Raw genomic sequence first — 11,191 nt, forward strand, 5'->3', positions numbered from 1 at the left:
TTTATAGTCAGGGACTTCTTCGAGATTCAGGATCCCTTTTTATCCTGCTCAGAACTTATCAGGCTCTTTCAAGTAAAAGTGAGAAAACAAAACACTAATTGATTTCACAACTCTTGGTCAAGACCACCTTTGAAACCAATATATTGCTATGTACCTAAACACTGTAAGTCATATAGATGATACTAAAGTCATACTTCGTAAACAGTTTAATCAAAGTTATAACAAATAATTAACTCTTCCATTAACACCACCCAGATGTGGAAATAATCTTATTAATCATCCTGAGTAGAGCGGTGGCTGTAAATAATCTTGCGTAACTGTTGACATTATATAAAGTCATTCTGCATCAATATTTGTCTTTATATATTTTATGTATTTATAGATACAGACTGAAATTTTGGATTTTGTCCTTTTTCTAAGAGGAGTTTCATAAAAATACCTATTTAAGAATAAGTTTTTAGAATAACAGCAGTGATGTTAAATGGATTTTTAGTACCTGTAGAGTCTTGATGCATCTGTACCCACTTGCACCAACTAACATGTGTGTCTTATAAGAGTAAAATTATGCCTTGTTCTACAAAAGAGATCAGCCAGTATTGTAGTAGCGAGCCTGAGATTGGCAACTTGTGACTTCACCTTAGCAAATCTTAATATCTTAACAGAAATATTTAGCCCTTGTTTGCATAAATTACTCATGAATGCTATAAAACCAGATTAAAAATTCCAAAGTGCTTTACACACATTAAAGATGTGTTTCCCTCTATGTAAAAGTGGGAGTTGCACTGTCTGTTGAAAAATTGTCATGTTGAAATTTTACAGGACTGGATGTATTTTAATACAAGGTTACCTCTTCATATTGCCCTCCTTCTATTTATTAATGAAGATTTTATTTTCCTTATCTTATACAAAATTATTCCTAATAATTTAAAAAGGAAATTATTTGTTCAGAATTAAAGGTCTGGCCAGATTCAGAGAAGGTAGCCTGCCTCGTGTATAAAGCTGGAGAAATCTAGTAGGATGGTTACTCCCAGAATAAATGGAGATTTTGAGGCAAGTTAGAGGCAGTTTCTGACAAAATTCATTAGCATAAAACAAATGGACATCTGCTAGGTTAGAAAATCATGTTCTATTGGAATACTACTATTACTGTGTAAAGTTCAAAGGAGTCCCTCAGGCATTTCTAAAACTTATGCATATGATGATAACTGCCACTTTTCCCAATTGGTTATGGAAACAAGTCTTAAGCATGGATAGTAGAATGTATTTTCATCTCTGACAATGTATATACCTTATGGCCACAAAAGAATCATCAAGATTTGGAAAAAAAAAAATAGCCAGGTATTGCAACAATGGTCTGAAACTTTCAAAAAGCTTTGCTGAGACTCATAGCATCCTGATTTCAGAATATCCACCCTATTATTTTCCTCCCAAATTATCACACCATATCCAAATTCTGAGCAGGTTCACATGAAATTCAGTGGAATTCCTGTTTTAAACGCAAACAAACACACAAACAAAAACAAACAAACAAAACCCACCTAAAAACCAAAACCCTGAGATATATGTGTAAAAATATAAAAATACAATGTAGAGACCCCAAGAGGTCATCTTGTCTATCCCTGCTCTAAAGGATGTTCAGCCATCTCTGATTATCTTTCAAGGACAGTCATTTCACATGCAGTCCAGAGGGATGAGGATTCAATCCTATGGCTTCCCCTGTAAGACCTAGGGTCTGCCACTAGTACCTATAAACTGAAAGTATTTCCCTATATTAGCTTGCTTGCAAGAAAGTATTTGTAGTTCTTCAGTCTCAGCATCTTGGCTGGCAAAATCTTCTCTGACTAAATATGTCTGGCTTGAATTACTAAAAGTGTATTTTTAAAGTTGCTTTTTGACCACCACTTTTGTAATGGGTTCAAAGATTTTTTTCTGACAAGATCAGTAATTTCCTGATTAATTGCATAGCCATAATACAGAGTTGTTTTGCTTCCTAGTCTTCCCCAAAATGTGTCTTACTGATTTCTAGTTTGGAGAACTTTTTTTCAGTCTTCTTTGTATTTTTTAACTGTTTGTTTTTCCTAAGTCATTGCAGATAGATAGTATTGAGTTCCTTATATATGTGTTCATGCAGCCTCCATGGCCACCATCATGGACCTTTATGCAGCTCTACGTTCCAAGAAAGTAAAACTTACTCCGGAGGTCAGCGGCATTGGACCTTTGCAAAAGGGACAACATATGCTCTCAAAGAGTATAGACCTGCAAATATATTTTGTTAAAGGCTACAACATTACTTTTAATTCATGACTGCTTAAAAGATTTTTGAGTTTGGTTTCTTTTGGTCATCCTGAGATCATGGCAGTTTCTCAACCAAGATGGACTGATCTTATACCTCTTTTGATATACCAGTAGAAGAGAAGCCAAGTGAATGGCTGCATTTTGCATGGATATTTCTTCTTCAACCTGTAATTTCGTATCAGAAGTGTGAACACAGTTCCCTCAGTTTTCACAAGCTAAATCTGGAATACATTGTTAACTGGTTTTGATGAAATGCAATTCCAGATCTTCTTTTTTCTTAAATCTTCTATAAATTCACATCCTCACTTCTCATACTATTATTTTTTATTTTAGCATTTAAGCTAAGGAATAAGATTAATTTCTACGAAAATATCTTTTAAGCTCTGTAATCATAATTTCTATATTGGGGTAATGTGAGGTTTTCATATACAGCTCCACCTTCTTTTGCTTTCCTGCTTGAAGAACACTGTTTTGATTTGTGAATTCTCTCTTCCTTTTTAATTTAATGATAATGAATTTAATGGTATTTTTTATTGTCATTTCTCTTCTCAGTAAATAGCATTTAAGATTAATTGCTTAGTGAAAGCAAACACAGACAATTTACTCACAAGTATAAATAAGAGTCAATTCATTTGCCATATGAACAAATCACATCAGAGTTTTGAACAAATAAACCCAAACAGAAAAAGAAAAGAAAAGAAAGTAACAAACAATACTTTTCTTCTTCTAAAAAATGGAATTTTTAACCTTAGGCAAAAAGTTTAATCTGGTTGATGTTTTCTTTCTGCTCAAAGAATATATGTAAGCTGAGTTGTGCTTCCTCACTTGTTTTGTTTTTATATTATTTTTTGGCCTGTAGAGAAACTGCAAGAGACGTGAGACTGCCTGATTCCTCAGAACTACTTCAAAGTCCAATGTCTCCTGTCCACAGGGAGAACAAAGATCCTGAAGTACAGCTAGTGATTTTCTTTAGCCACACAAGAGTAGTAATGTCTCTCATAGAATGCTTTTATCCCATCTGATCTTATTCAGATGAGAGATATATTTTGTAGCTAGTGCGGAGTGTCTATCTCTTTGACAGTCCCAGACCTGAGCACAGTAACATTCTCTATTCAAACCCTAAATTTTAGTCAAACCACATAAATTTTACTGAAAATTTATCCATATTGAAGAGTTTAAAAACTAGAGGGATCAAATAAAGGTAAAAAAGGTAAAACAGTAATACACTGTAACTTCATCTCTCCTTCTCTTACTCCTTAAAATATGTCATTTCATTTAGCTTCCTTTTAAAATCTGTTTTCTCTTTCTGGCTAACCACTGAATTAACTACTCTTCTCCTGTTTTCCATTATATTCCATTCCAGTATATCTCATTCGATTGTCCAAAAGTTTTGAGGAATTCAGAACAGTAATTCACAGCCTTGTAGATTCTGGTTGCTAATTCAAGCAGGAGATTAGTCAGTAACCAGACAATGCCTGGTTCACTAGGTGACATCCTTCTTGAGGAATGCAAAATGTCCAAAAGAGGGCTGTATGTTCAAATCAAACTTGCTTTTTTGCAACATCTTCCTCTGAAAGCTTCCCAGGGATTAAGTATTCTTAGTCTGTTTTATTAAGGAGAGCTGGATTAAACAAATCTAAACATGTAAAATTAGGTGGGATAAATATTCCTATCTTTCTGTTTCATTTCCACCGTGTTCAGCAGAAATGAAATTTGTACTTTCCAGGGGAAAAAAAAAAAAAAAAAAAAAAAAATCAACCAGTGTGCAGAATAATAGGAACAAACTACTCAATTCCCACTTTTAATATAAAAACATAGAACTAAAAACATCTGTACAAATCCAGTCTCCATAAATTTCTGGAACATGCTTATGGCTACCGAAGAAGCCCATGAAGGATCTATTGCACTTGCAATGCCACATGATGCTTCCACATAAGCTAGCTTAAGAATTTTAATAAGAGGTCAAGAGCCATAGCAATTAAGTGTCACAGGACAAGAACGGGACTGATTAAGGGAGTTGTCAATGACAGAGTTATCTGCAACAAGAAGGAATTTGTTGGAAAAAAACCCTTCCGGATGGTGAGAAAAACCTGTTTGTCCTTGCGGACTGACCTAGGGAAAGATTCTCTATTGACTGCAATTCTGGCAAAACAGATTAATGCTGAGCACATAAGGAGCATACACCAGAAATACACCTTGGCAGCTTTAATGTCAATAGATACACAAAGACATTTTGTCCTGCAAGGCCAGGGTTAGGAAAGAGCTGGAAAGATTAGGAAAGAGGGGGAAAGATCCGCCTGTCCTACTCCAAGGACAAGCAGCAGAAACTGACACATAGATCAATATAATCTTTGCATTCTCATACACAAATGTAAATAAAAGTCTCTTTTTTACCCTTTTGGAGGTAGTAACACATGCAATATATAAGACCTTCATTTTCTCTATGAGGATTTTCTATATATATTTTAAAAAATGTTTCAAACTCAGTTTTAAAACCCTTTTGGTTTGTCACACTCAGGACATTATTCCAGAACTTGGTCTTGAGATACTGTTCCCAGCTTACATGTATTTATTACCACAATAAGTATTTTATCCTGTGACAATGTTGCCCCTTAACTTAAACAAATCTCCTTCATGTTTAACTCTGTATGTTGCAGGGTTTTTTTTCCTTTATTTAATCTAGGTCAAAGGATCATATCCTTTAAACAGAAGAAAATGAATTCATCACCCTCCCTTCTGTCTTATCTCAGTGTCTCTGGTGATAACCAAAATAGTTGCAACATTCCCTTTGACATGTATATTGCTAGCAGATTTTTGTTATCAATCTGCCTGTATATTTCAGGGCATATTGTGGGGCAACTTGATTAGAATCTGGTTAGAATATTTTTCTTGAAAGCAAGATAAAGTCTCATCTGATCCCACCCCAGCAACTTTTCAACTTATATATGTAACTATTCGCCAGTAATGTGTTCTACTCTGTCTCTCTCCCTCTTTTCTCTTCTTCAGTATGTTTTACTCTTGCTAAAACCCTGGTAAGACCTAAACAGTATCTAAATTAGTATCTAAAAGAACTGTGAACCTAGTTATGCTAAGTACCACATAAACATGAAAAGGTCTGCACCTGATGTAGAGAGTAAGTGGAAGAAATTATCAGAGAAAGCAGCGGGGGAAGTAATAACAGAAATAGATGTTTTAGTAGGGCAAATTACACATTACATATTGCTTCTACCTAAGTGAGACCACGAGGCAATGTTAAAGTACGGTGGACTTCTCACCTCTGGCAGAAGTTAGGTTGGTTTAGATAGCACAGCATAACAAAAGAAAGTTAGATCTAGTTGCCAAGAAAGAATATGACCAATTATGCATATCTGTTATGCTTATCTACTGCCTCTACTTTTAATGCAGTTTTATGTTAGTACTAAGTTTATAAGGAAAAGGCTTATATTTAAGACACAGCTCTCTGACCCTGGTACTCCCCCCTGGACACGCAATGAGACCTTTGCTCTGTACCCTATTATCTTGAAGTTTTGGCTATGTTTATCCCTAAGAGACCAGCCTCCTGTATATGTTTCTTAACAACTTAGAATGCATACATTTCCAGTATTAAGATTCCTACCTGTCAATTAAATTTTGAAATGTTATTAGGGAGGTTACTTTTCCTTCCAGCAACATTTGTTCTCTTTTATTTTATTCCCTGTATTAAGTGATGAATATTTTCAAAATTTTTTAACAAAGTGGTTCAAAATCAGTTCTAGAGACAGTTCCTTGAATAATTCACAGAGATTTAGTAACAACAGGGCTCATTTTACTAACAAATTACAACAATTGAAAGTTGTTTATGATCAGTTGCAAAGTACTTTTTGAAGGAAGTTACGTTTGAGTCATAATTCCTTGGCATTATCCTTAATGGTTGTTTGCAATCATTAGCTGAGTATTTACTGGCAATCAAAAAACCAGGCAGATGATGTCATTTTGTGATGGTACAAAAATATGGTTCACCCAACTCTTGAGTAATTTGTGTAGCTCAGGTAGTAAGGGCATAGTCAAGTTAAAATGGGCATAGGGAAAGACAACTAAAATATTGAAAAGAATGAAACATCTGTCTTTTGAGAAGACAAAAACACCTCTCTGAGAGTCCTCAGTTTCCAGAGGAGAAGCTGGAGAGGAATGTGGTTGGGGTTTCTTGTGTCAAAAAGGCATCAGGAAAGGTGAACAGAGAACTTTTAATCAACTCCCACAGCACTGGAACCAGGGCAAGCTCAGTGAAACTAATAGGAGATTTGTTTAAACAAAGATAAAAGGAAATACTTGATTACATAGCAGATGGTGGACTTCTGGAATTCACTGCCAAAGAAGCTCATAAAAGCAGAGGTTATCAATAGGTTCAAAAAGGGATTAGACAAAGTCATGAATAACTGATCCTTAAACAGGCATGAAACATGACAGGCAGAAATGTACACTCTAACACTCCTGATACATTTCTGCATGCTGCAGAAAAACAGGAAAAAAACTGCAGAAAATGGCCAGGCTCACGTGGTCTTCCCAAATAGCATCTCCTATTGCCTCTCTCAGAGCACACTGTGCCTACTGGAGTCACTGTAGTGATTGCAGCATTGCATGTCTTATATTCTTAAGAAAAAAAACCATTTGTTAGTGCCCAGTTCTAGAAGCACTTGCTAATAAGTACAATTTCCCCTCCTGATGTTAAAGAACATTTTTGTGTATAAGGTAATATTAAATCCATTGGTCTACTTTTTACATGACAGTTATTGACTGAAACTGTGTGAATCTATAATATAATATTATATAAGTAAATCATCTATGTTTGGTAACTATATATTACAAGCATAATATACTGAATTACTTGAGATATATTCATGGAGAATGGATAAAGAAGGGATAAAGGCTCAAAAAAACCCAGGTCCTAGGGCAGAACTGTAGAAATGATGCACATGTCAGTTATAAGTATCTGAGGTGAAGATGTACATGAAATTAATTATTACTACATTATCTATGCCTCATCCTGAAATAGCAATACAATCACATATCTGATAAGCAAGCTGATAAAAGAATCAAACATACAAAACACATGCAGATTAGTGGCACGGTGTCAAATATGTGCAGTGTGACCTGGTTTGTTGCGAAAATAAAAAAGTCCCTGTAATTCTACAAAAAAAAGTAGGATCACAGGATCTTAAACCCACAGGTTATTTCATGGAGAGTCATGGCATGGTTCTAAGCTGGCATCTAATTGCAACGGGCAAATACATATGTGGTACAGACATATGCTTATGCTGTAAAAGTGGAGTCTATTTTGCTCTCTTGAGGAATCACAGGGCAGAAGGCAGAATCCATGCAACTTTCTAACCATCCAGCCACTTGGATGTTCTACAGACTGTCTTGTACACATACAGCAGATTATAGAAAGACCCTCAGTAACTCTCGCTCTTCAGGTTTGGTCATATTTCATCATTCACAGAGAGATTTTATGAGCAGTAAATATACAGCTCAAGATTACCCAGCAATTATTTATTGGCTAACACAAAAGATGAATAGCTGTGACTACCGTGCAACAAAGACAAGCACCACTATGACCACCATTGTCTTCCAATTCTCTACTTTTCTTCTTGCTATTTTCTGTCCATCAGTTACTATAAATTACCACCTCAATAGTTACACTTTGCCTGTCTTATTACTTTTCTCATATTACATACTCTAGCTCAAGTACTGTCTCACAGCTCAAAAATAATCTTCTTGAGCCCTAATCCATGAACGTAACTCACAAAACTGGACTCTAGGTTATGGAGAGCTGAACTTAAATCCTTGGGCTGAATTGCATCCTCTGTCTGGGTCATTCTTTGAGTAAGTTGTCTCTGAACTCCTCTTGCTTCTGCCATAGCTATGCTGTCCCCTTTTTCTTTCCACAGTTCTTAAAACCTGTATTGGCCTTTACCACTTGTACACAGCAGTACGGCATGATTCAATTACTGCACATAAAATCCATTTATTATACTGATGGAGAAGGTTATTTAAAATGGTGCACACCTTTGCTTGCAAATCTGACATCAAATGATTGTAAAAATAATTAAGTTATTCATTGTTCCAGCTGACAAGTCTGTGTCTGAACAGAGCATAAATGAAATACTGAGCAGAAAACCAGAAAATCCTTCCTGTATATTGTACTATGAAAGCTGGTGTCTGAATTTAGAGTACAAATGTAGGCTTTAAACATCTTACTAACCGCAGAAGTATTTACCTGAAATCCTGCTGATAAAGTGATTAGTTCTGAGTGGCAGAGTGAGGCTGTGTTAATGTAGAAATCAACCGTAATCTATAAGAACAGCATCATGGTAATAAGCAATAAGCAAAGGTCCTTCCAGTGTAGTTTCTGCATCAGGCTGTTCGTAAGTGGTCAGGTGCTCAGAATGCAAAACTTCCAATAATAGCTTCAGGCAAGGCATCCTACAGTGTAACACCGTACAACATGCTGAGGACTCAGTAAATGAAAGTACACATTAGTCAAGATTCAGCAGGCAGTCAAGAATCAAATGTTTTCACAATTATCACTTAGTCTTGGCACTCAAATCTTTTAGAATGCCAATGTGGTCAAAATTCTGTGAAGACAAACCAAGAGCATAGCATACGGCATGCTTTGCTTGTGTAGTGTTCATTTCATTGCAGAGGACTAAAATTTTTTTATTATGGTGCTTCTGTGACACTTGTGAAGTTACTACAAACTAATTCAATAACAGCTTTTTCAGCAACAGTTTGTGTAACTTATGAATATATGTACTGTGTTATCATTTGGAATTTAAATTCACACTTTAAAATAACACCAAAATAAATGAGCACATGGAGCAAGTAAGAACACTTCATAAGTTAGAAAATAGACAAAATTAATGTTAAACGGTCACAGGCTGAGTACTAGAGATTATCCTAGTGATAGAGTCACCCATTTCTCTGATCAAACTTTTCATTACACTTTGAAAAGAAGCTGCTTAAGAAATCTGCACGTGAGACTTTATTTCTTTTTTGATCTATGCATAACATGGTATTTGTACATACAATACAATCAAGTGCAAGGAGCAATTTCCTATTAGAGGTATTAAAATTCGTGATTTACTTCTCTGGTTGTCATTATTAAAAAGAAGGATGTGCTGCACATGCAAATACTCAGAGGAAGTTTATCAAAAAAATTTACACTTAATCCAGAAATGTGGAACCAAAAAAAGCCTCCTAATAAAAAGGCAATTCTAAAAGCAAAGCACACACACAATTTCAACATTCTTTATTGAAAAAAAAAAAAGAAAAAATTTGCAAAAAAGGCCATTTACCTATGGACAGTCCTTTTGTTTGTTTTCTAGGTAACACTGTGAGAGATTGCACTTCCATTTTCAGCTCAAAAATTCAAGGAATTGCAGACACTTCTGCAGCATCTTCTGAAGTTTACAAAGTCTGAACACTTACAGACTGTCTTGTATTGTTACAGTCTTGGATTTGGTGACATTTTAGCAACATTCCACAGATGCAGAGGCTTCTGCCAGCTTGAATACCTTTTCCAGAAGAATACCTAATATATGTTTCCCTTGGAAGGAGTTATAATAACTAGATGATACTGGACAGTCTCTTTTCTTTTCTACAAAAGAATCTGTTACCAGAGAACATCTCTTCATATTTAATTCCTAATAATAAACAACCGCAAAAATCAGGAACTATTTTTATTCTTAAATAGCAAAGCTATTTTCAAACAAGCTGTAGCCACTCATTACATATTGCTTAACAGTTTAAGTAGATTTGAAAGAGTATTTCCAATGTTGTTCTTTGGAAAATGAAAGTCTATTTTCTGACCAGCTGTCATTTAAAATAAGTATCAAAATACATGCCCCTATAAACCTGCACTAATATTGATTTGGAAATTTCAAATCAAAATTACTTTAAAAACACTCTACTAACAAAGCCAAAAGACTATTCTGAAGTTTTTCATGACATCAGGTTACATCCCAGTGCACTGTAAGCTCGCTCTTTGTTTTCAGCTTCTGAACGCCAGGTTCAAAGATGCACAGTTATGTTGTAAGTGCTTTTTCAAAATGAATGAAGCCAAGAGTAGCCTGGGAAGGAGCCCAGAACTGCTAACAGAGATTACCACTAAGAATGTCATTAATAAATAGTAGGATTTACTGTGGCTAAGGCACGGGTATGAAGTGTTAGAGGAAAAAAAGAAAGTGAGAGGTAATAAAAGAACATGGCTAAGGCTTTGACAGCTAAAAGGAGCTGGGGGAAATGAATCCTACTGGGAACAGACAAGCAGAAGAAACTATGATCAGTCTGTAGTCACTGTAGTAACACCCAGTATTATACCATTATCAAGAAAAACCTTTGAAAGCCATTGGGAAAACCCCTCCTGCTTGCAGATACTCACAAGCTACCAGTGCTGTGGCACAGACAGCCCTAATCTGACTGACAACAGCAAGGGAGCTGAGTGAACTACACAGTGAAAAATCACTTACTAGGATTTTTCTTTAAGTGCCGAAAGTGAAGCACCTATATGCACAGAACTGCTTTGAAAGGAAAAGAAAAATCATGAACTGCTATGCTGTGCATCTGGCACCTTAGATTTATGTCTCCTCTTGTTCTGGCCTTAGCAGTACCAGACTTATTGCAGAATCTATTGAAATGCTGTAAGGATGGTGTTTCCAGAAGAGTCTGCTCATGTCTGATTTATTTTCATTTTAAAAATCAGTTTGGTGGTCTAATCTCTCATCACTTACATAGAAATCCCTGGAGATTAGCAGGATGTCACTTTCAGGCTTTTATATCAGCTATCGCACTTCCCTGATTCATAAAGATCTCACTTGCTTTATCTGATACCATAGATTCAAATGATAGCTTGCCCAGA

The sequence above is a fragment of the Empidonax traillii genome, unplaced genomic scaffold (genome assembly GCF_003031625.1).
Source record: "Empidonax traillii isolate 1590-97213 ecotype Southwest subspecies unplaced genomic scaffold, ASM303162v1 scaffold264:size1143063, whole genome shotgun sequence".
Lineage (NCBI taxonomy): Eukaryota > Metazoa > Chordata > Aves > Passeriformes > Tyrannidae > Empidonax > Empidonax traillii.